Genomic DNA, 27,305 nt, shown 5'->3' on the forward strand with positions numbered 1-27,305 from the left:
TTTTGCACTTTTTGTTTCTAGGAGTCATATCTCATGTGATCAGGAATAATGAGAATTGTTATTCCAAACAACTAGAGAACCAATGATTACTCCTCTGAGGTCAACACTAGGGCAACAAAGGTTGAGAAGAGTCTACTATCCAACCAAATTCCTTTCTGCAAGACTAGGTATTAGGCCTGGGCGGTTTCGTTCGTTAATTTTGTAATTCGTTAAATATTCGTTATTTTTAGCAATTACAAAATGAATACAAAACATTTTTTCAAACCGTTTTTCAATAACGAAACGGCATCCTCCATCCTTTTTACGAGCTTCCGCCCGTTTCGGAAATGGGATGGAGGATGCTGGTGCCTGGGAGCCAATCCGGCGCTCCCAAGCACCCAAGCAGTGCACCGTGGCTGATTTTGATTGGCCGGGAAGCCCTTTAAAAGCGGCTCCGCGTGGCCGCTTTGCTCATTGTTGTGGAGGCGAGGGAGAAGGGAGGTCCGGGAGGGCGGCTTGCATTGGCTTGCATTGGCTTGCATTGGCTTGCATTGGCTTGGTTGGCTGGCTAAGCTGGATTTCCTTGCATTGATTCCTTAATTCCTTAATTCTGTTGTTGGGAGAGCGAGGGCGGTTTTTGTTAATTTGTTAATTTTCCATTTTTAAATATTTTTGAAAAATACCTTTCTTTTATTCTTAAAAAAAAATCAAAAAATATTCTAAAAAAAGAAAAGAATCTTGTGTGCCTGTGTGTGCGTTTGTCATTTGTGTAGTTCCAACCAGTGTGCTCCTTTTGCCAACAGAAAGTGCTATAATACAGTGCTCGCTCATTATTTGTGTAGTTCCAACCAGTGCGCTCCTTTTGCCAACACAAAGTGCTATATAATACAGTGCTCGCTCATTATTTGTGTAGTTCCAACCAGTGCGCTCCTTTTGCCAACACAAAGTGCTATATATAATATAATACAGTGCAATTAGCACAAATAACGAAATTTCGTAAATGCTTTTGCGCATGCGCTAACGCGGTGCGCCATCTTAACGAATCGATTCGTTATTAGCGATGCATACAAATAACGAAATTTCATAAATGCTTTGCGCATGCGCCAACGCGGGCGCCATCTTAACGAATCGATTTGTAAATATTTACGAAATTTCGTAAATACCGAACTTTTTAAAGGGAAAATTTTGTAATTATTTTAAATATCGAAACAAAAAAAAAACCCCAATTACAAATCGATTTTAGAAACACATTTTTCCGTTGTTACCCAGGCCTACTAGGTATATAGTCAGCATTTTTACCTTGACTGGGTAGAAAACCCTAAAACACTCCTTTAACTTGCCCAAATTCTTCAAGCTCACGTTTCCTTTCTTAAGAAGAGAATCCCTGTGCCAAGTTCTACTACTGAATGTTATCTTGTCAGAAAGAAAGATACATAACTCTAGGGATTCTTGTTTTCTTGAAAGAAAATCTCTTCGTAAAAAGGGGGCCATGATAGCACAGCAGGTTAAACTGCTAGCTGCAGGAAATCTGCTGGCCAGAGGGTTAGCAGTTTGAAGCTGTGAGTTGGGGTGAGTTCCCAGCTTACAGTCCTAGCTTCTGCCTACTTAGCAGTTTGAAAACATGTAATGCAAGTAGATGAATAGGTACTGCCTTGGGAGGGAGGTAAAAGGGCGCCCCATGCAGACATGCAGGCAACATGATTAGAGAAGTGTATGGACAATGGCTTCCTCAACATGGAAAAATGGAACAAGAGCACCTTCCCATGGCCGGAATTGAGCATCGCTGCCAGATGCTGGAGATGGAAGGGAAAGCCCTTTACCTCAATCTGTGCATTGTATGTCATTGTTGACTGTGTAAAAGGCACTGAATGTTTGCCTTATATATGTAAAACTGTAATCCTCTCAGGGAGATAAAGCGAAATCTAAATAAAGTGTTTATTATTATTATTATTATTATTATTATTATTATTATCAAAAAAGGATATAACCTTGATCAGCATTGATGTGACCCCCATAGGGAAGTAGTTGTTAGGTTTAGGTCCCTGTTGTTATGACAATACCTTTGCACCTTGACCACTAGCCATGTTGGATGAGGTTTACAGGAATTATAGTGCAATAATATCTTGACACCCAGCCTTGGGAACTATTGCCACAGAACATGTATATGCCCCTGAGCTTGCTTGGGGCTACCATGATACCTATGGTGGGGGCCTCTGTTTTGGAAGGATGGCACAGACAAGGGATTTAGAGCAGAATGGAGGACTTCAGTGGCTGAAGCTAGGTCCCAGTCTGGCAAGAATTGAAAGATTGTATTAATTCAGAGGCCAGTATGGGACGTGAAATTTTACATTAGCCCTTTCCTCCCAAAGCCAGTAATATAATTGGCCTTTCCCCTTTTCAAATCCACTTAGTAATATTTTCTCTTGCTGGTGTTCAGATGTCCTAGTTGGGCTCCAGCTATCCTATATAAGAACTGAAAATTTCACTGGATTTTTGACCTCTCCTTTTAAAAGATATCACCATGTCCTATTCACGTTGATCTGCATACTTCTTTCTTGTTCCTCCACATTCAAGATTCTCTTGTTACATTGAGCTGTGTTTGACTTTCATTTTGCCTCTGCTTTCTCCCAGTTGCTTTTCCTTTAGTCTGAAATTGCTGGCCTTTATTCACTCTTTTTATAGAACACATGACGTAGTTACCAGATTATTGCTTGCTAGTGTCTCCTGTGTTGTTCTCCTGTGTTCTTTCAGACCTGAATTATGGTGATGCATTTATTTTTTTGGCAATTGCTTCATGCTCTGAAATCCTCTGGGTCAGAAAAACAAAGAACGACTCCTCAAGTAATTCTCCTGTTTGTTTTTTCCAAAACGTCTTTAGTGCAACCTCTCCTCCCACCCTACATCAAAAGTCACTCTTCCTGACTGCAGAAGTGTAAAAAATGAAGATACTGGTATGTATGTGACCTGGTTTTTGTAGGTGGTATCAACAGATTTAATGTTCAGATTTTTTTTTTATGTCAGGAGTGACTTGAGAAACTACAAGTCACTTCTGGTGTGAGAGAATTGGCCATCTTCAAGGGAATATTGCCCAGGAAGGTTGCCCAGATGTTTGATGTTTTACCATCCATGTTGGAGGCTTCTCTCATGTCCCCGCATGGGGAGGTGGAGCTGACAGAGGGAGCTCAACCTGCTCTCCCTGGATTCGAACTGCTGGTCTGTCAGTCAGCAGTCCTGCTGGCACAAGGATTTAACCCACTGCACCACTGGGGACTTCACAATGTTCAAATTAAAGGACATAATACTACTATTTTATCCTGTTTTGGTCAAATTTTCCTGGGTTTCATTGTCCAGTTCTAGGTACAGACAAATTGGATAGGCTGTCACACAGAAGATGCTTTTTAACATCTACATGAAACCGCTGGGAGAGGTCATCCGGAGTTTTGGAGTTGGGTGCCATCTCTATGCAGATGACACACAACTCTACTACTCTTTTCCACCTAAATGGAGGCCTCTCGGGTGCTAGAGGAGTGCCTGGCCGCTGTGTCTATCTGGATGAGGACGAACAAGCTGAAGATCAATCCCGACAAGACAGAGGTCCTCCTGGTCGATCGTAAACCAGATCGGGGTATAGGGTGGCAACCTGTGTTGGACGGGGTTACACCCCCCTGAAGTCACAGGTCCGTAGCTTGGGAGTCCTCCTGGACTCATCGCTCACGCTTGAGGCTCAGGCGTCGGCGGTGGCCGGGAGGGCCTTTGCACAACTGAGACTTGCGCGCCAGCTACGACCGTACCTCGCTAAGGCTGATCTGGCCGGGGTGGTCCACGCCTTAGTCACCTCCAGACTGGATTACTGCAATGCGCTCTATGTGGGGCTGCCCTTGAAAATGGCTCGGAAACTCCAATTGGTCCAACGGGCAGCAGCCAGGATGTTAACTGGGGTCCACTACAGAGAGAGGTCAACCCTCCTGTTTAAGGAGCTCCACTGGCTGCCGTTTATTTTCCGAGCCCAATTTAAGGTGCAGGTGCTTACCTACAAAGCCCTGAATGGTTTGGGACCACCCTACCTGCATGACCGTATCGTTGTCTACGAACCCACACGTTCACTCTGGTCATCTGGAGAGACCCTGCTCGTGATCCCGCCCGTGGTGGGGACACGAGACAGGGCCTTCTCTGTGGTGGCCCCCCGCCTCTGGAATGCCCTCCCGAAAGACCTCAGACAAGCCCCTACACTGGCAGTCTTCAGGAAGAATTTGAAAACCTGGCTGTTCCAATGTGCCTTTTCAGACTAGGAACCCCAGTACCAAATCCCAGAAGCACTTTAGTTAGAACCAAGATCACCGCACACCGCACTTATACTATAATCCCATATCCCTCCGACACATCAGCACTTTTAATCCTGTACCCCTACTCTGGCCGGCTCAGTTTTAATAATGTCTTGTTGTACTGCTTTTGTTATTGTTTTTGCTTAACTGTTTATTTGCTAGGTACTGTATTGTTGTATTGTGTGGGCTTCGGCCCGTTGTAAGCCGCATCAAATCCCTTGGGAGATGCTAGCGGGGTACAAATAAAGTAATAATAATAATAATAATAATAATAATAATAAGTGAGCTTGTTTTCTGTTGCTCTGAGCATTGAGCATGAATTTAAAAAATAATAACAAAGGAAATCCCAGCTAAACATTAGGAAGATTCTAGTGTCAGTAAACGTTTTAGATAGTGGAATACATTTCCATGGAAGGAGGTAGGCCGTCACGCATTGGAGGTTTTCAAGCTGAGACTGGGCACCCACTTTTCAGGGTAATTAGGAAGGGATTCCTGTATTACTAGTGGACTGTGATTCAATGTTTTGTGTGCTATTGTATTCTTCATTTTTTTATTTTAAGGCCACCCACAACATGCCTAGAGAGCCTCGTGCAGCTCTGCTCCCTAAAGTTTGTAGTTTGCCCTTATACAATAGCCTCTGTTCACCTCCTACCTCAGAAAAGCCTCTGAGGCAGAAAAAGGAAAGTGCTGCATTACTGAATGGGCTTTCCCCTGTTTGCTCCAATGAAGGAAAGCCCTGTCAATTTCTGCTTAAAATATCCCAGGCAATTACATGGTAATTTTATTTCGAAGCATTTAATGAATACTGATGTTAATAATAATAGTAGTACCGCAAGGGAAACACGCATATAACCATCGTCTTCTCATTCTTTTTTCCTGCGACTCACTCACAAAACTTTTCGCTGCATGATATGACACACAGCTTCTCCACCCCCCATGTACCCCCACTTACAGAAATGTTAGTCTATCATTAGATCAAAGGGATGATTATTTAACATTGTTTTGTGGCAATCTACTTTGATATAAATAAAATGCTAGGAATATATTATGTATTCTGGAGAGACAACTGCAAAGCATTTGATGCTGGAAACAGGTTCCCCTGCCATATCAGTATTAAGACATCCTTAATGTTTGGCAGCAGGTGCTTATCTTCCTATCTCTGCCTAGATTGCAATGGACTGTGAGCAACAGAATTCCACTGGTGTGGAGAAAAATCTACTAGTTCTGCTCCTACCATTAGTTATGATCAGCAAGGTAGTACAGATGTGCATCCAGACATTCCTCATAGCTACATGCCCAAGGACAGTATAAAATGTAGGCAATTTGATCTAAAGCAGAGATTCCCAACCTTTTCTGATCAGGGACCACTTGAACAGGAACCATTATACCATGGACCACTTGAACAGGGACCACTTTGAACAGGGACCACTCTCCAACATTAGTACCAAAAGGGTTACAAGGCAGTTTTTGGTCAACTTTAGATTTGGTTTGGTTATTTGGGGTCCCGATTCAGAAAATTGCATTGGATAGACCACATCAGCTCTAGTTTCTGATATAGAAGATCCAGTAGTCACCATCTGCTTACCCACAAAAAACCATATTTAATAATCTAGAGCTGTTTTGGTAGGCGTAATCTTTCGTGGGTAGTCAGCCTCTCCCCACTCAACATCCCCGTTGCCTTGGCATTATAAGAGGGTTCTTGTTGCCACATGGTTTCAAGACAATGGTGTAGTAATAGTGCGGCCGTGGACCATATTTTCATTATTGCAGACCACTGGTGGTCCATAGACCACAGGCTGGGAACCACTTATCTAAAGTAATTGCCATATCAGATGTAGCAGCTTTCAACTTTTCCAGAAACAGAGCTTTTGTAAAAGTAATAGACTAAATCTAATTGTTATATATACCTTGAGTTTGGTGTTGTGTAATGCCATCAAGTCAACTTCAACTTATGCTGAGCATCTGAATGAGAGACTTGCAAGTCACCCTATCACTAATAGACCTGCTCAGATCTTGCAAACCAATTTAAGTGTCTTTTCGCAATCTATGGTATCTATAGAACTGTTCTTCAGCACCACATTTTAAATGAGTCGATTTTCCAGTTTTTATAACCATACATAGAAATTGGAAATACAATGCCATGGACTAGAGTAGACCCATAGAATGAATGGAATTCACAAACAGATGACATAACAAATCCCATTCATTCAATAAGTCTACACAAGTGGATTTCACCCAATGATTCTTAAGATCAAATTCTCTCTTCCCCATACCCAATACTTTGCAGTAAACAAAAGAATATCTCACAACAATATATTACCGCTTAGAGAATATATATATTTTTGCATCTGCTATGAAGGTTTCAACTAATCTTAATAGCAAAGCTCGGGAGAAGCTGGTAGATCATATCCTTATCTCTTAGCTAATCAAAATGTCTCAGTGTTTTGACCCGATGAGCTCTGGCTTTACTTCGCCACTCTCTGAGATATCTTGCAGTTTTTGAATATAACTCACAAGCATGGGATAATTCCCAGCGGAAATCTCTCCATGTTGGGCATTAGCTATTGAATCTACTTTGAAGGCCCATAGTTGGACTAATCAAATGGAAGACATACACTAGAATAAATAAATTCACTTCAGCCTCCCTCCTGTTTCCTGTTTCGTGCATGCATCTTTTTCCCTGAGCATATTAGCCCTTGTTCTTTCCGCTCAGCACACCTGCTTCAGAGCCATCTGTACAGACACTGCTCCAGATTAATGTATATGGATTAAACAGCTGATTTAGTTATCTTCTCAACCCCATGTGACTATACTGACTGGCACATGCTGAACTAAATACACGCTGTGCTTGATCAAGCTGCTCACACAGTTACATCTCAGGGCCATATTACATATTATGACAAGTTGTGTGAACTTTTAAAAAATATTGCTAATATTATTCTGAAAGCAACAGGACCAGAAGAAACAATATCCCAGTGGCACAATGGGTTAAACCCTTGTGCCGGCAGGACTGGTGACTGAAAGGTTGGTGGTTCGAATCCGGGGAGCAGGGTGAGCTCCCGTCTGTCAGCTCCAGCTTCTTATGCAGGGACATGAGAGAAGCCTCCCACAGGATGATGAACCATCCGGGCATCCCCTGGGCAACCTCCTTGCAGATGACCAGTTTTCTCACACCAGATGCAACTTGCAGTTTTTCAATTCACTCCTGACGCACACACAAAAAGCAGCAACAAAAATAGCAGTACCTACTTCTAGTGTCCTACTGCTTAGGAACCAATGGCAGAAAGTACAGAGACTGCCTTCTTCAGCCTGGTGCCCAAAATATATTTCAGACTATTGCTCCTGTGACTATAGCCAGCATGTTCTGTGGCATTTTAGCTACTACTTTTCCGTGATTGTTTTATTTTATGCACCTTCTATCCCTACCCCATTATTTTAATTTTTATATATAGAAATCTCCTCTTGGTGGTTCTTGTGTTTCAAAAGAACAAGCTTTTAAATAAAATACAGCAGATCCTTATTATCCATTGGGCTTTGACTTCAGGACCTCCCATGGAAGCCGAAAATAATGTTTGCTCAAGTTTCATTATATATAACAGCACAGTAAAATGGAGTCATTTTCGAAAATGGCAAAATCAAAGTTTGCATTTTGGAATTTTGCTTTAAATATTTTCACGTTATGGATACAGAATGGGATACAGAATCGGCAGATGCAGAGCTCCAGTTGTATATAATAAGCTAGGTTAATCTCTGTCTACAACTATAACTCAGGCATCCTTCTTGTTGCTCTGATCTTGAGGTGTCCCCTCCTTTAGTCCTTTTGCTGTCTTTCAGTCCAACACAATCTGTTTGTTGTTTCCTTTAAAGGAGTGGTTCTCAACCTGTGGGTCCCCCCAGATGTTTTGGCCTACATCTCCCAGAAATTCCAGCAGTTTACCAGCTGTTAGGATTTCTGGGAGTTCTGCACATCTGGGGACCCACAGGTTGAGAACCACTGCCTAGCTAACCCCTGCCAAAATCTTGTTGCATTTCCCGTATCTTTGCTATTATATTTCCAGTATATTCCTGCATATAACCTTTTCTTTTCCAGCATCACTAAACTCAGGCATCCAAAGCTTTTCTGGAATGACTCTGCTCCTTTCTCCCTTGCTATTCTTTATGCCAGGAACCTCCTCTCTGAACATCTATGTGATGAAGTATCTCTGACTTTTTTCAATTTCCTCCTCAAAACCATGAGGCATTTAGCCTTTTGTGGCTCCCATAGGAACTGTTCATGGTCTGAGTAGAGGAAGGAGGCACTTCAACCTATCTCTGTGGGTATGATACTTTCCATTTAGAGGCATCTGTAGAGTCCCTAGCACACTTAACTAGGAAATAAACCCATCATCTCCTCCATTGTCTTCCCTTTCCTTTGTTATTTACCTTGTGTTGAATTGTGGGCTGCTAACTCACACATATACAGACCTTTCCTCTTATTCTACATGAGCTGCTACAAAATCGATGTCATAATGACAACTGTGAATCAATTTAGTTTATCCAAACTAGGAACCATTTCACCAAAACAGACCACCTCAATAGCACAGATGCAAAAACACATTTAAAAATTCAGAGGAGTATTCATGTAGCCTAAAGTGCCACATGGCACCTTAAACATTAGCATATGTGTATATATTATGTCAAAAGCTTTCTTGAGCCACTGATGCTGTTACAAAATACTTTTCCTTTCAAGAATATATGTTAAAAAGTATCTATTTTAGATTTATTCAATTACTGAGTGCCTTCATTTAAACATGCATATGAGTATATATATGGGCACATACATTTAACAAAACCTGGAAACACAACCATCTTCTGCAAAAGCTATGTGTTGAATTGTAATTTGACAAACATTGACATTATTCCACTGATGAAAAGTAAATATAAATAATACATTTTCCTGCACCATATATATTTACAAAAAAGAACAAGACTTGATACAAAGCCACTAGTTCTAGCAGTTGCTCTATTTCGAACTCAAGAACGGAAAACAAAATGTTGGAGGACAGGAAAAGAGATTTAAAGATGGGCTTAAAGCCAACCTCAAAAACTGTGACATAAACACTGAAAACTGGGAAGTCCTGGCCCTTGAGCGTGATAACTGGAGTTCAGCTGTGACCAGCAGTGCTTCAGAATTAGAAGAGGCACAAATGGAAGGCAAAAGGGAGAAATGTGCCAAGAGGAAGGCACATCAAGCCAACCCTGACTGGGACCGCCTTCCATCTGGAAACTGATCTCCTCACTGCAGGAGAACATGCAGATCAAGAATAGGGCTCCACGGCCACCTACGAACCCACCGCCAAGACACCACATCTGGAAGACAATCATCCTCAAGCTATGAGGGATCACCTAAGTAAGTAAGTAAAGTAAGTAAGCTAGTGACTTTTAGGCTGGAGACAGTGGCTGACATAAAACTCTACATGTGGAATTACACATTGATTTTGTTATACAATTCTTGTGCTGATTGGCAACACTGCACAACAGAATGTACGGCCAAATATATAACTGAGGCGTTTTGATTAACACAACTGAATATGCAACCTATTTTGGCAACCTGAAACTGAATGCAGATGTTCTGCATTAGACAAAAACTGTCTAACGAAGTCCAGGGAGCAACTTATGCAGGTGTAGGGCACAAAGAGGGGTTATGGCTCACTAAATAATGGGGACAGAAGGGAAATGGTAAGGTAGAACTTTGACAGCTTTGGGGAGCCTTGACCAGTTTATCACATCTCCTTTCTAGTTCCTTCATTCATATGGTTATCTAATCATCTTCCTCTCAGGGAACCTTTTCCCTCCCATCTTCGTCCCCCAATGACCATTGTTATTACTAAACTTATCACCCCACCACCATGCCCACTTTTTGCATTTCTATGGCTATTCACACAATCTGTCTATAAAGGTCCATTCTTAGGCACTTCACTCTGTGCATCTGATGAAGTAGACTTAAGTTTATGAAACCTTGTTCTTTCTATCTCTGAGATGCTACAAGATTCTTTTGCATATTAATATTCCAGACTAATATGACAACACCTTTGAATTCTGCTGCCTTGAGGAGCTTTCTCCAAAAGGCGCTCTTGAGATATTTATGGCAAGGAGTTGGCCTCAGAAGAGAGGAGGCCATGCAAATGGTCAATTACATTTAGTTGTGCGAATTCAGTGCTTAGTCAATTTGTTTTTGTGGATCCTTACCTCTTTAAAATCAGTGCGGAAGACTTACTAGTAGGGCCAGAGTGATACTTACTCATTGTTTGCAAGATTAGGTGGTCCTTGGCTGCCCTTAAAAAGTAATGATAACATATCATTATGAAAGAAACTCTTCTTTAATCAGTCCAAGGGCAAATGTTTCCTCTCTGGACATTTCTGTCATCAGGTAGTTGTCAGTCATCTTCAGGCATGCTTGGATGAAACCAATTTGTTGGATCCATTTCAGCTGGGGTTCAGGCATTGCTGCAAATACTGTCTTGGTTGTATGTTAACCTGTATCAAGGGGAGCTTGACCCCATTCATTCTCTTTGATCTCTCAAGGCTCTTGATACCTTTGATCATTATATCCTTTTGAAGCGACCGTGAGAGCTGGTATTGGAGTGGGGGTGATGCAACTCTGGAACTGTTTTTCCTCTTGTTTATATGGCCAGTGCCAGGCGATATGCTTGGGATATATTAGTTTCTTACAGAAGTTGTATCCTCCATGCGGCAGATAACCTGCATGAAATTTACATGCAACTGCTGCGTTCTTCAATATTAGTATTCTACTTCCCACCTTCAGCAAATAAAGTGGTGGGAAAGCTGCACTGATGCCTGATTATAATTATCAACTGGATCAAGAGCAATAAACCCAGACTAGACAAGACTGGGGTGTTATTAATGAGATGGTTCTTCTGATGGGAGATTTCATCATGCAACTCCTATTTGGTTGAGCTGTCTTGGCTGCTGCTGTATTTGGAAAATCATTTCAAAGTCATGATTTAATTCTATAAGGCCTTTTATGGCTTGCGACAACAATATTGGAAGAATTTTCATTCTAGTTATGGAGCTCCCTGTCCTTATGATTATTACATGTCATCACTTCTCAGCCTGTTGCCCAAGATCAAGTGTAGTGCTCAGAGATCATCTGAGAATGTATTTACAAAGAAAAGGTCCCCTGGGGAAGCCTGCTGGGCCCCAGCACTAGCATCTTTTTGATGATGTTTTCCTTTCACATAGATCTTTCTGGGATTTTCTGGGACCTTTCTGAGTCACTGAGAAAGGCAGTATACAAATATGGTAAATATTTTTTTAAGCTCTATATTAAAATACTCCTTGATAAATTGGCTATTTCTATAATTTGTTCTTGTAGATAATTTATATTATATATTAATTATTTTAGAAAACGAGTTCAAGAAATGGAAGATGAAAGAGGAGGAGCAGCAATTTTGGAAGAAAGAAAATTGACATATTTGCCTTTTTGCCATGTGAAACAGGACTCAAGAGCCTTTTACCTGACTGTCATAGCACTAGGTAATATTTCGATGACAGACTCTGATTCTTACCTATGGATGAATAAGAATAAAAGACTACATACTGTGGTATCTTCAGCTCTCCTGACAGGCAGGGTGATATAGGCTAAGATAAACGAATGTAAATCATGGTCATACGCAATAATTGGCAGGTCAAATATGTGACTAAGCCATACTTGGAATATGGGGCTCCTTCTACACAGCTGAATAAAAATTCCACATTATTTGCTTTGAACTGGAATATATAGCAGAGTGGACTCAGATAGCCCATTCAAAGCAGATAGTGTGGGATTTTCTGCCTTGTTATTCTGGGATATAGGACCTGTCTGGGAAACAGAGGGAGAAAACGTGGAGGCAGTGACAGACTTTGTATTTCTAGGTGCAAAGATTACTGCAAATGCAGACTGCAGCCAGGAAATCAGAAGACGTTTACTTCTTGGGAGGAGAGCAATGTCCAATCTCTATAAAATAGTGAAGAGTAGAGACATCACACTGGCAACCAAGACCTGCATAGTCAAAGCTATGGTATTCCCCATAGTCACCTACGGATGTGAGAGCTGGATCATAGGGAAGGCTGAGCGAAGGAAGATAGGTGCTTTTGAACTGTCTTGCTGGAGGAAAGTTCTGAGAGTGCCTTGGACTGCGAGAATATCCAACCAGTCCATACGTCAGGAAATAAAGCCCAACTGCTCGTTGAAGGGAAGGATATTAGAGGCAAAGTTGAAGTATTTTGGCCACATCATGAGGAGACAGGAAAGCTTAGAGAAGACAATTATGCTGGGGAAAATGGAAGGAAAAAGGAAGAGGGGCCAACCAAGGGCAAGAAGGATGGATGGCATCCTTGAAGTGACTGGCTTGACTCTGAAGGAGCTGGGGGAGGTGACAGCTGACAGGGAGCTCTGGTATGGGCTGGTCCATGAGGTCACAAAGAGTTGGAAATGACTGAACGAATGAACAACAAGAAGGACCTGTCTATAAGCGCCCTAAGAACCACACCAAAAGATGTGGAATTGAGACCAGATAATCTGTCCAGATAATCCTTCATGGTCCATTTTGAACAGAATTCAAAATGGACCATGAAGGATTATAGGTCCTGAGGCAAAGCAGCACACTGGACCCTTCATGCACAACTATTCACAGGAATATAAATGTAAATTATTGATAAAATAAATGCATATTTATTGGTACCATGTAATCCATCTAGTTTCTTTTTCCTCACTTCATTTTCTTACACTTCCTCTATCCCTTCACTACACAAACATAATTATTGGAGCATAAACAGCGGAGGCCCTGCTTTTGATAATGGAAATGAACATTGTCAGCAACTGTTGTCCCCAGTTATTAATTGCCTCCAGCCAGGCCCGTAGCCAGGATTTCGTTGGGGGGGGGGCTGAGTTTCAGGGGGGGGGGGGTGAGTCTGAGTGAAAGAGGGTCTAGCCTAGCAAACCTTTTGTATCATTACCCCAATACCCCCATGCATATGGGATATATTGAGTATGGTGATCAGATCATGATATGAATAAACATAACAGTTTAAATAATGCACCAGTAAGGCCTTTTCGCGAAACACCATGAGAATTTGGGGGGGGGGGCTGAAGCCCCTCAAGCCCCCCACCCTGGCTACATGCCTGCCTCCAGCGAATCTGTTGCAATGTTCTTCTTTCAAAACACTGCAAGCAATAAAAACAGTTAAAATTTCTCTCATGAGTGTAGACACACCAACTCTCTGCTACAGGTCATAATTGTTCTCCTTATACCAAGTTAGCAGGAAATGTGAATGCTGAGGTGGGTGAGTGAAAAATGTTAAATTCTGCTCTGTGCATAGGTTAGCATGGGGTATACTTCGGGCAACTACTCAGCATGCCCATGTGGTGTTGTGATTTAATTGTATTCGACTATGATTTTGGAGATCAAGCATCAAATCTTCATTCAGCCACAGAAACCCACTATGTGACCTTGGCCAAATCACTCTGTCTCAACCTCAGAGGAAGGAAAAGGCAACCCACTCCACTGAACAAATCTTGACCAAAAAATCTAATGGCCTTAGTGTTGACATGTGTTGTATGTTGGCCTGTTCAACCTGTGATGGTGTCTGATGTTCATGTTGATGTTCATGATGGGAATGATGTTCATGTTGGTGTTCATGATGGGCCTGGGGATGAAGGTTTGCTTGGGCCTGAGTTAAGTTCAGAAGAGAGGCCTAAGCTTGAGCTGTCTCAGGAAGATTCACAAGGCTACATTCTTGAGTGAGGCCCTTCGCTGCTTTTCTCAGAACAACTGCCTGACCATGACTTGTCAAGTGCAGTAGTTAATGAGGGAGAAGGTAATGAAAGCTTGGACAGAAAGCAGCGTTTTATTAAACAGAGGCAAAGTCTTCAGAGACTGAGGAGATCAATTCAGTTACAGCAAAAGAGAGATAACAAACCTTTATCTTGTGGGAAGGTCAAGAAATATGCTTTCCTTTCAGGTTTTGAATCTGGAAAAGCTTTATAATGATTTATGGGAGAGAGTTGCCTCAGTCGAGTCAATGTTGTTATTTTATCGCTGTCTTGCTTTCAAGTGCTCTGGATTTCATATAACCAAGATTTTGCCAAGCTTAAGATTTGTCTGTGAGATTTTTCTACTGTTTTTTTTTTCTTGGATTCAAGTGCCTAGTTTCATGGATTGTTGTGTACTTTTGAATCTGGTTTTCCTTTTAAGCTTATGGGCTATTTATCATATTGGAACTTTACTGGTTTTGCTGTTTTTTTGTTTTTTTTTACTGCGTTGCTTTCATATAATCTTCAATAAACTACTTGCTGATTTTACCAAGCTGATATGGTGTTTAAGGTCAGAGTTGTTCCTGCTCTGGTATATGACAACATATGTCAAAAATGTCTTGAAGGCACAAAACAACAAACATGGTAGAAGTTTTCCAATATTCAAAGGGTTTGTCGTTCTTTCTGTCTCCAGAATGTAAAACTATATCTAATGGTTTGAAACCTCAGTATTTAATTACTGGTAAACATGGGAAGAAATTTCCTACAGCACATATCTAGCCCAAGTCATTTTACTATTTGATGCAAGCAACAAGATGGTACCCAAAATCAATATCATCTGAAGACATTAGAGCCCTCAAACCAATGTTATAACTTCAAATAGGAAAACTCATCTTTCCAAAGTGTTGTGTCAATTTAACAAAATGTACATTTCTCCAAGAACTGGGAAAACCATAGCTTATTGTGCAATCATATAAAGCCTTCTCAGATCTAAGTTCAACTGAGTTCATTGGATTTTATTTCTAGACAAGAAGGAATGTGATTGCAACTCCAATAACTGAGTCAGTTTTGCAATTGTTCTCACTTTCATTCTGAAATACAGTGATTTTTCCCCCCTTCTGCGAGTTAACAGAAAGCAGAGACACTTTCTAGTGTAATTGAACCTGAAAGAAACCAGCAACAGGTCACTGGGTGAGATGTTGAATTGCTTCATTCCGCCTTGTAGAAAGTACTTTAGGATTTAAGAAGTCAATAGCTTCCTTGCACTTTAGGAGGAGGGAATGATTTACAAAAAAAGTCCAAAATATAATCTTTTTGTTTGTTCAGATAAAATTATAAGGAAACAGCTCCACCAAGGTGAGAACATTCACAAATAATGAAAACAGAACTAGAGGCTATAATATGTAATATTTCCACCTGCTGGAAATATTATGAAGGTGGTCAAGTGCACAGTTTATTGAGTTACTGTGTTCTGAAAAAAAAAAGTCTTCCTGTCCAGAAATGAAGACTTAAAATCACTCTTCACTGTCAGTTACTGCTGGTATTCTCCCCTTTGGTCTGTGTTTTCACATTTCAACAAGTCTTCACAAGGAAGAATGACAGCAAACACTTCCTTGCTTGACATTTTATATCCTTGAAACTGTACTGAACTGCTTTAGCGAACCATCATGTATTCTGGATCTAGTCAACGAAATCAAAAGCATTCAAGATACAGAATGCGATTCATCTGTTCATTACTGTTTTCATTTCCAGTTGTCTTTTTCTTTATATAGACTGGTAACTCTTAAGAAAGATTAACCTCTCTGATTTTTTTTGTGGAAAAAAAATAGATATGACGATTCTGGTTTTTGAAGGAAGTAAGAAAAATAGGTAGAATAAAATCATTCTGCCTTGGTCAGACCACGCCAGGGATACTGTGTCCAGTTCTGGGCACTGCAATTGAAGGGAGATGTTGACAAGCTAGAATGTGCCCAAAGAAGGGCGGCTAAAATGATCAAGGGTCTGGAGAACAAGCCCTATGAGGAGCGGCTTGAAGATCTGGGAATGTTTAGCCTGCAGAAGAGAAGACTGAGAAAAGACATGATGGCCATGTATAAATATGTGAGAGGAAGTCATAGGAAGGAGGGAGCAAGCTTATTTTCTGTTGCATTGGGAGACTAGGACATGGAACAGTGGCTTCAAACTACAGGAAAGGAGATTCCATCTAGACATTAGGAATAACTTCCTGACTGTGAGAGCTGTTCAGCAGTGGAACTCTCTGCCCTGGTGTGTGGTGGAGGCTCCTTCTTTGGAGACTTTTAAATAGAGGCTGGATGGCCATCTGTAGGGGTGCTTTGAATGTGATTTTCCAGCTACTTGGCAGGGGGTTGGACTGGATGGCTCATGAGGTCTCTTCCAATGCTATGATTCTATGATTCTATCCCTATTCGTGCTCTAAATAGCGTCAAACAGCTTTTCTTGGGTGTTATAGTGTTTGTGGAAGTTTGTTTTTTGGACTATAACTCCGAGAGACCGTAATGGCGAAAAGTTACTTTCCCAACCACAAGTTCCATCTTGCCTCCACTGTCATCAGTTGGGAGCCGCCCCCACCCCCCAGCACCAACTGCTGATCTGAGATCAGAGTGAAGAGAGAGGCCAGCATGGCAATTCCATCTTGTCTCCTGCACTGTACTTATAATATAATATTATATTATTGTATATACATATAATATTGATAATATTATAATGTAATACAATATAATATAATAGTACTACTAATAATGTGATATTACAATTATACATTTTATATTAAATATAATATTACTAATAATATTACAGTATATTGTTATAGTACAATGTTATATATAATATTAATATTATGCTATGGTAATAATATAATATATTGTATTTACTTTTTACTTGTAAGTGGCTCTGAGTCCCCTTCGGGGTGAGAATGGCGGCATATAAATGTTGTAAATAAATAAATAAATATCTATATGTATTTGAATATGCAAGGAGAACCAGAATATTGTATCTGAAGTCCATATACTGATATTGCCATTGCAAACCTTTGCTTATTTTTCATAAGAGAGGCCTCATGCCAAGTAAGATTTCTTTTTTGTTTATTTCTGCTAGGCAGTACCATTGCCAAAGGTTGGACATGCTGGCCAACAGATTCTGGAAGCAGTAGCACAAAGCCAGTAATTTTCTCCCTTGTGCCGGCAGGACTGGTTGACCAACAGGTTGGCAGTTCGAATCCAGGGAGCAGGGTAAGCTCCCATCTGTTAAGCTCTATCTTCTCATGCGGGGACATGAGAGAAGCCTCCCACAAGATGGTAAAACATCAATCAATCATCTGGACATGTCAGTTCTATATCATTAAATATGGTTTTCTGTGGGCGGGCAGATGGCAACTACTGGATGTCATATGTTCTGTATCAGAAACTAGAACTGATGTGGTCTATCCAATGCAATTTTTTAGATCCAAACTGGATCTAAAGTTGACTAAAAACCGAATTGTAGCCATTTTGGCACTAATGTTGGAGAGTGGTCCCTGGTTAAAGTGGTCCCTGGCCAAAGTAGCCCCTGGTTAAGAGGTCCCTGGTAAAAAAACAAGCAAACCACTGGGCTATAAGTATTATGGAAATATTCCTTTATACTTGTTCTGAGGGAAAAGCTGCTTCCACCAAATGTGGATAGCCAAAAGTATTGACAATTTGTCAACCATCAGCTGTAGAATACTGTTCCACTTTCTTTATGCTAGTAATTGGATGACAATCTATGTAATCTATGACAAAATTCAAACAGGTGCATTTATATTTTACTACAAGAGTAGCCATGATCAGCAAAATATGTACTTCCAAACTTAACAAATACTGAAGGAACATCATGCAGTGCTTTGTTAATTGTCATGCAACCAAAGATTACATTTTCCCCCAATGGCTCACAATAAGAGAGTTTTCCTTCTGGAAAAAGAGACTGGAGAAGAACTGATTGGATGAGATTTGGAAGAATATCATATGGAATAATTGCCTAAATCCAATATTTGTTTGTTTGAATAAACAAACAAACAAACATTACTATTTTGCCTATTTAGAGCAACCTACATATAAAATAATTTGAGATGAAAATGATAGCTTAACCATTAAATGTTGCTAGCACCAGCCAAAGTAAATGCATTGAACCAACAGAATATATGTAATTGTTAACTAGGATTTAAGCAAATGAATTTAAACTAAAGTGCAAAATCCTTCCCACAGAGTAAAATGTGTGGTATTTTGGATGAAATGGTTTTGTGCATGTTTCTCAAAAACTTTGCTACTGAAATTGCTACTTTCCTTCCAGAACACACACAGGCATCATTGTGTTAAAATAAATTGCTCTAAATCCACATGCACTGATTCTCAATTTGCTTTATAAGGAGTAAAGGATGGCATGCACATATATTGCCAAAGGGAAATACACAATATCAGGTAGGAAAGTAAGAGTAGAATCTCATACAGCCAGTATGGGCGAATGGCAAACTTCCAGAAATTCTTGAACTACAATTCCCAGCATTTCTCATCATTGGCTATGCAAACAAAGCCTGATAGATACTGCAGGGCACCAAGATAGTCTTTTTCTAAATGTAATTGGGAATAAATCCAATCGTGTTTGAAGAAATAATTTCTGAATGAGGATGTACAGAAGAAAGTATGGATTTGTACCAGAAGTGGCTAAAAGACTTGACTTTGAAAATATGACTTTATCCATTTGTAAAAAGAGAGGAACATAGGTTTTTAATGCATACTATGCACACTTTTATATAAAGATTCCACTAATTAACATTTGACAGATTCCTTCTACTCAGCAAGACTGTTCTTGGCTTCTAATTACGTATAAGCTGACCCAAATATAAGCCGAGGCACCTAATTTTACCACAAAAAAACAGGAAAAATGTATTGACTCAAGTTTAAGATGAGGCTGGGAAATACAGCAACTACTGGTAAATTTCAAAATAAAATAATTCCAATAAAATTACATTAATTGAGACATTGGTAGGTTAAATGTTTTTAAATATTTACATAAAACTGTAACTTAAGATAAGACTATCCAACTCCAACTAAATCATTATTCTAACCTTCTTCAATATAAATGTGCTTATGTAGCCTTCCAATAATAGAGTAAAATAATAAATGTAATAAAATAATAATAGAGTTAAATAATGTTAATATAATACTGTAATAACAGTAATAGAGTAACATAATAAATGTAATAAAAATAACAAGAATAACAGAGTAAAATAAAATAAATGTAGTAATAATAATAATATGGATGGCATCCTTGAAGTGACTGGCTTGACTCTGAAGGAGCTGGGAGAGGAGACGGCCGACAGGGGGCTCTGGCGTGGGCTGGTCCATGAGGTCACGAAGAGTTGGAAACGACTGAATGAATGAACAACAACAACAATAATAATAAAGTAAAATAATAAATGTAATAATAATAACAGAGTAAAATAATAAATAACATTGACTTGAGTATAAACTGAGGCGGGGGGACTTTTTCAGTCTAAAAAAGGGCTGGAAAACCCGGCTTATACTCGAGTATATACGATAGGTAAGAAAGTTGAGACTAGCTCTTAAAAGTATTAAAAGTCAATGGGCCTAGTTAGCCATGGTTTAACTTAGATGAATGCAACTAAATCAGATCCTAACAGGAATCTTTAATATGGAAAACAAAGAAAGGACATTTATCCCATGATCTGATCCCAGGTTTTCTTTAAACTGCTTTAAATTGGATTATATGAGTCCACACTGCCAGATAATCTGGGATAAACAGAAAACCTGGGATCAGATCCTGGGATTAGAGCCTGTCTGGAAGGGCCCTAAGAGCATTGCTCTTCCAAATAAGAAATCTGTCTTCCACTCCCATGAACTTTTCCTTCAATCCCCACATTTCTAGCTTTGGACACTGAAAACTGCTCATACCTACGACGTTTACATTCACTTTGTTTGCATTCCCATAGCACCTTTGCCTAACTCTTTTCTTTGGATGCTTAAATTGTATTTCTAAATTCCCAGCTGACGTTTTACAGTTCTTCAGTGCTACAAATTAGGAGGAATGAAGAAAACTTGCATTGGGGAGAGCAGAATTCTTATTTGGGAGGACAATGCCCTCATTTTCATCCCCACAGATACACCTCTGGGAAATATTAGTCTCTGCAGAAATACAATAAAAAATGAAAAATCCCCACTTCGAAATAAGAACCTTCTGAAACAGCCATATGCAGTTGTAACATGCTCTGCAGATATTGGATGCAAACTGTTTTGGCCAAGAGAGAATGAGCAATCTCTAAACAGAAGTGAATGCAATTGCATTCAATTGAATAGACTTCAAAGTTTATACAGAGGCATTCCTCAACTGGGTGCCCTCCAGATGTGATCTGGGATGGGGGAGTATATTGTAGGTGGCAATTTTTAAGGATATTAAGATACTCTTTGAAAAGTAGTTATGATTCAGGAGAAAATTTATTAATGTAGATGTCTGAAAGCCTTCATCTACTCTCCTTTACGATCCTCCAGAAGTGAGTTCTGGTTAACTATGTGCTGTGTGCATTCCTGTGAGGGCTTTAGTCTGATCAAGCAAGTGAATGTTTGTATAATTGGGATTGTGTTGCAAGTGTTGTTTCTGTCATAAGTATGATTTCTGTGATTTTTTCAGCAAGAGAGCCCTCCCCCCAAAAAAGGAAATGCAACCTGATGAAACTATAGCTCTTGACCATGCTGGTTTGGGTATATGAGATTTGTAATCCAAATTATCTGTAGGGCATCAGATTACTTACTTTGGAAATTATATGGCATTCCTAAGAATATAAGAATGCCAGAATATCTCTGTTTGCTTGACAGCGGATTGTTGCATCTACTACCTGAAAGCCAGCTATTTGGCCATGAGAGCCTAACTACCTCATCTGCGTAATGGTAATGCAATAGTGGTATTAAAGTGAGAACTGCCTTAAGGCCCTCTTTTGATATTTTAAATGCTATTTAATTATGATAATAATGATATATGAAGTCACTTGATGCTCTTGTAAGATCTGTGCTGTCCAGTCAACAGCCTCATAACATAACTACTAGAATTGTTAAACATACTTTAAGACGTTGTCAAAGGCGTTCATGGCTGAAATCACTGGGTTGCTGTGAGTTTTCCAATCTGTATGGCCATGTTCCAGTAGCATTCTCTCCTGATGTTTTGCCCATATCTATGGCAGGCATCCTCAGAGGTTGTGAAAGTCTGTTGGAAATTAGGTAGTTGGAAACTAGGCAGTATTTATATATCTGTGAAATGTCCAGAGTGGGAGAAAAAACTCTTTTCTGTTTGAGGCAAGTGTCAATGTTGTAATTGGCTACCTTGATTATCATCTAATGGGCTTGCAGCTTCAAAGTCGGGAAGCAGCCAGGCTTTGAAGCTGGAAGGCCATTCAATGCTAATCAAGGTGGCCAATTGCAACATTCACACCTGCCTCAAACTGACAAGAGTTCTTTCTCCCACCCTGGACATCATTCCACAGATATATAAACCCCACTTGCTTAGTTTCCCTCAGAACTCACAACCTCTGAGGATGATTGCCATAGATGTGGATGAATAGTCAGTACAGAATGCTTCTGGAACATGACCATACAACCCGGAAAACTCACAGCAACCCATACTTCAAGACTATTCTGCAATCCTGTACACCAGCTTCATACGTATAATCTGATGCCTACCAAATATGCTAGAATGCATATGTTATCATCCCACGTCAGGCCAACTAGCTGCTTGGGATGATGAGAGGTACAGCAGTTAAGGAATCCTACAATATACACTTATCTGGGAATCAGTTTAATAGAATACAATGGGATTTACTTTCAAGTAAACATGTATATGTTTTTATTATAAGCATTGCTGTGCAGTCAAAAATAAATTCGCCCCAAAATTGGCATTTTGAAAACCAGAGAGATAATCCAATCAAAGCAAAGGTGTTTGAATCCTACTGGTTTCAATGAGAGTGTTAAAGATCTGTTTACATATTTTCTGCTGAAATCAATGAAACCTAACAGTGCTTCTAACTGGGTTGCTATGAGTTTTCTGGGTTGTATGGCCATGTTCCAGATGCATTCTTTCCTGACGTTTCGCCTGCATCTATGCAGGCATCTTCAGAGGTTGTGAGGTTTATTGGAAACTAGGCAATTGGCATTTATATATCTGTAGAAGATCCAGGGTGGGAAAAAGAACTCTTGTCTGTTTGAGGCAGGTGTGAATGTTTCACTTGGCCACCTTGATTAGCACTGAATAGCCTTTCACCCTCAAGGTCTGGCTGCTTACTGCCTGGAGAATCCTTTGTTGGGAGGTGTTAGCTGAAAATCAACATCTTGATAGCAGCATTAAAAATTCTAAAATCAGGACAGTAAATAAAGAACACCACTCAAAAACAGGGGAATTTCAGACATGACTCAATCTGGGCCAGCTAACACCTCCCAACAAATGATTCCTTGAGGCAGTAAGCAGCCAGACCTTGAAGCTGAAAGGCTGTCCAATGCTAATCATGGACATGTTTCAGAAGCATCTTTCCTGATGTTTTACCTGCATCTGTGCAGGCATCCTAAGAGGTTGAGAGGTCTGATGGAAACTAGGCAAGTGAGGTTTATATATCTGTGGAATGTTCAGGGTGGGAGAAAGAACTCTTGTCTGCTGGAGGCAAGTGTAAATATTGGCATCAAAAACAAACAAAAAACAACAGACCCCTCAACCTCTGAGGATGCCTGCCACAGATGTGGGCAACACGTCAGGAGAGAATGCTTCTGGAACATACCCATACAGCCCGGAAAACTCACAGCAACCCAGTGTTTCCAGCCATGAAAACCTTCGACAACACAGTGCTTCTAATTGATTCCCCAAATCCCTCTAATTTGGAACATGATTAAGCACAGATGTAACTCCCTTATGAAAATCAATCAGATTTTAATTGCCTTGACTTTAGCAAAAGACATTAGCCTATAAATTTAAGGCCAGCTATAGTCCTTCTAATTATTCCCCAAAACAATTGGGAATAGAGACGTTTTGTTTAGTTTTAGCCATTTTTGAGTTCCAGGTAGGGTAGAACACACACCGCCATTTCTGAAATAAACATTGCTATCTCCTTTCAATATACAAAGTGCATTTGGGTTCAGTTAATTTTGTTGGATGTGCACATTTAAAGCGGCACGTTGCTTTACATTAATGAATGCCTGCCTAAAAATAGCTTGCAAATACACTTATGTATAACAGCCAGCTGAGGAGATCCAGACAGACCACAGCTCAGTTTGCTTTCTGTTTGTGGGTTCTCTCGAACCAGATTGAAACATATATTACTCCCAAACTCGGCCTCGGTTGTGCCATGCCTAGAAAAAATGTTTTAGTACAACATGCTGAGGTGAGATAATTCTTGAAAGCCTTTGATGTAGCACTGTACAGCAATTCCTGACTCTAAAAGGACAGTTTCTCAGTCATCCCCAGAGCCTATGGCCCACTGGTTCTCACCCTTCCTAATGCTGCAACCCCTAAACACAGCTCTTCATGTTGTGGTGACCCCCAACCATAACATTATTTTCATTGTCACTTCATAACTATAATTTTGCTACTGTTATGAATCGTAATGCAAATATCTGATATGCAGGATGCGTTTTCATTCACTAGACCAAATTAGGCACAAATTTGAATACTAGTGGGGTTGGGAAGGGGGGGGGGGGTTGATTGATTTTGTCACTTGGGAGTTGTAGTTATGGGGATGTATTGTTGTTCATTCGTTCAGTCGTCTCCGACTCTTCGTGACCTCATGGACCAGCCCACACCAGAGCTCCCTATCGGCAGTTACCACCCCCAGCTCCCTCAAGGTCAGTCCAGTCACTTCAAGGATGCCATCCATCCATCTTGCCCTTGGTCGGCCCCTCTTCCTTTTGCCTTCCACTTTCCCCAGCATAATTGTCTTCTCTAGGCTTTCCTGTCTCCTCATGATGTGGCCAAAGTACTTCAACTTTGTCTCTAGTATCTTTTCCTCCAGTGAGCAGTCAGGCTTTATTTCCTGGAGGATGGACTGGTTGGATCTTCTCGCAGTCCAAGGCACTCTCAGAACTTTCCTCCAACACCACAGCTCAAAAGCATCGATCTTCCTTCGCTCAGCCTTCCCTATGGTCCAGCTCTCACATCCGTAGGTTACTACAGGGAATACCATGGCTTTGACTAGGCGGATCTTTGTTGCCAGTCTGATGTCTCTACTCTTTACTATTTTATCGAGATTGGACATTGCTCTCCTCCCAAGAAGTAAGCGTCTTCTGATTTCCTGGCCACAGTCTGCATCTGCAGTAATCTTTGCACCTTGAAATACAAAGTCTGTCACGGCCTCCACGGTTTCTCCCTCTATTTTCCAGTTGTCAATCATTCTTGTTGCCATAATCTTGGTTTTTTTGACGTTTAGCTGCAACCCGGCTTTTGCGCTTTCTTCTTTCACCTTGATTAGAAGGCTCCTCAGCTCCTCCTCGCTTTCGGCCATCAGAGTGGTGTCATCTGCATATCTGAGGTTGTTAATGTTTCTTCCAGCAATTTTCACCCCAGCTTTGCATTCATCCAGCCCCGCACATCGCATGATGTGTTCTGCATACAAGTTAAAAAGGTTGGGTGAGAGGATGCAGCCTTGCCGGACGCCTTTCCCAATCTTGAACCAGTCTGTTGTTCCGTGGTCAGTTCTTACTGTTGCTACTTGGTCCTTGTACAGATTCCTCAGGAGAGAGACAAGGTGGCTTGGGATGCCCATCCCACCAAGAACTTGCCACAATTTATTATGATCCACACAGTCAAAGGCTTTAGAATAGTCAATGAAGCAGAAGTAGATGTTTTTCTGAAACTCCCTGCCTTTCTCCATTATCCAGCGGATATTGGCAATTTGGTCTCTCGTTCCTCTACCTTTTCTAAACCCAGCTTGAACATCTGGCAACTCTCGCTCCATGTATTGCTGGAGTCTTCCTTGCAGGATCTTGAGCATTACCTTACTGGCATGAGAAATAAGGGCCACTGTACGGAAGTTGGAGCAGTCTTTCGCATTTCCCTTTTTTGGTATGGGGATATAAGTTGATTTTTTCCAGTCTGATGGCCATTCTTGTGTTTTCCATATTTGCTGGCAAATGGCATGCATCACCTTGACAGCATCATCTTTTAAGATTTTAAACAGTTCAGCTGGGATCCCGTCGTCTCCTGCTGCCTTGTTGTTAGCAATGCTTCTTAAGGCCCATTCAACCTCACTCCTCAGGATGTCTGGTTCTAATTCATTCACCATACCGTCATAACTATCCTCAATATTATTATCCTTCCTATACAGATCTTCTGTATAGTCTCGCCACCTTCTCTTGATCTCTTCAGCTTCTGTTAGGTCCCTGCCATCTTTGTTTCTTATCATACCAATTTTTGCCTGAAATTTACCTCCAATGTTTCTAATTTTCTGGAAGAGGTCTCTTGTCCTTCCTATTCTGTTGTCTTCTTCCACTTCCATGCATTGCTTATTTAAAAATAGTTCCTTATCTCTTCTGGCTAACCTCTGGAATTGCGCATTTAACTGGGCATATCTCCCCTTATCCCTGTTTCCTTTTGCTTTCCTCCTTTCTTGGGCTACTTCCAGTGTCTCAGCAGACAACCATTTTGCCTTCTTGGTTTTCTTTTTCTTTGGGACGTACTTTGTTGCCGCCTCCTGAACAATGTCTCGGACTTCTGTCCATAGTTCTTCTGGGACTCTGTTTACTAAATCTAGTCCTTCAAATCTGTTCTTCACTTCCACTGTATATTCGCTAGGAATGTTAGTGAGATCATATCTAACTGGTCTGTGTATTTTCCCTGATCTCTTTAGTTTTATTCTAAATTGGGCAATAAGAAGTTCGTGATCTGAGCTACAGTCAGCCCCAGGTCTTGTTTTCACCGACTGGATGGATGTCCGCCACCTTTGGCTGCAAAGGATGTAGTCAATCTGATTTCGGTGTTGACCGTCTGGAGAGGTCCATGTGTAAAGCCGTCTTTTAGGTTGTTGGAAGAGAGTATTCGTTATACACAGCGAGTTTTCCTGGCAAAATTCTATCAGCCTGCGTCCCGCTTCATTTTGTTCTCCCAGACCATGCTTGCCTGTGATCCCTGTTGTCATTTGACTTCCCACCTTGGCATTCCAGTCTCCTGTAATGAAAATAATGTCTCTTTTTGGTGTATTATCCAGTAGTTCCTGCAGATCCTCATAGAACTGATCTACTTCTGCTTCTTCAGCAGCTGTGGTTGGGGCGTATATTTGGATCACTGTGATGTTGAAAGGCTTTCCTTGCACTCGAATTGAGATCATTCTGTCATTTTTTGGGTTGTATCCAAGCACCGCTTTAGCCAATTTCTTATTAATTATGAAGGCTACTCCATTTCTTCGATGTTCCTCTTGTCCGCAGTAGTAGATCTGGTGGTCATCTGATGTGAAGTGGCCCATTCCAGTCCATTTCAGTTCGCTGACCCCCAGAATGTCTATCTTTAGTCTTGACATCTCACCAATAACAACATCCAATTTGCCCTGGCTCATAGATCTTACATTCCAGGTTCCTATGGTGTGTTGATCTTTAGAGCATCGGATTCGTCGTTCACCTCCAGTACCGTCGGCCGCTAGCCTTCCTTTCGGCTTTGAGCTAGCTGCGTCATCGCATCTGGGGCTAGTTGAACTTATCCTCTGCTCCTCCCCAGTAGCATTTTGGCCATCTTCCGACCTGGGAGTCCCATCTTCCAATGGCATACCGACATATCTCTGGTTGTACTGGTCCATTTAGTTTTCTTGGCAAGGATACTGGGGTGGTTTGCCGTTGCCTTCCCCAGGGATCACGCTTGGTCTGACCTCTCTGCCACGACCGTCCCGTCTTGGGTGGCCCTTCACGGTTTCGCTCATGACATCATTGAGGTGCTCAAGCTCCAGCGCCCCGACAAGGCGGTGATCCTTTGCTGGAGATGGGGATGTATAGTTCACCTAAAATCAAAGAGCATTCAGAACTCCCCCAATGATGGAATTGAACCAAACCTGGCACACAGAACTCCCATGACCAACAGAAAATACTGAAAGGTTTTGGTGTGCATTGACCTTGAGTTTTGGAGATGTAGTTCACCTACCTCCAGAGAGCACTGTGGACTCAAACAATGATGGATCTGGACCAAACTTGGCACGGATACTCAATATG

General features: G+C 40.9%; 1 protein-coding gene and 1 long non-coding RNA gene across 5 annotated transcripts in view; one reads left to right on the forward strand and one right to left on the reverse strand.

Annotated features, from left to right (window-relative positions):
* Positions 1-27,305, reverse strand: part of DGKG (diacylglycerol kinase gamma) — a 186,073-nt gene that overhangs the window by 153,070 nt on the left and 5,698 nt on the right. The window lies entirely within an intron of this gene.
* On the forward strand, positions 9,586-12,057 carry LOC137096654 (uncharacterized). 2 transcript variants are annotated; one of them, XR_010909591.1, is made up of 3 exons: positions 9,586-9,694; positions 11,544-11,603; positions 11,707-12,057. It is a non-coding gene; the product is annotated as an uncharacterized lncRNA (long non-coding RNA). The 2 variants fall into 2 exon arrangements; XR_010909592.1 differs by having other exon boundaries at positions 9,586-9,690.

Source organism: Anolis sagrei, chromosome 3, assembly GCF_037176765.1.
Source record: "Anolis sagrei isolate rAnoSag1 chromosome 3, rAnoSag1.mat, whole genome shotgun sequence".
In the NCBI taxonomy this organism is placed as follows: Eukaryota; Metazoa; Chordata; class Lepidosauria; order Squamata; family Dactyloidae; genus Anolis; species Anolis sagrei.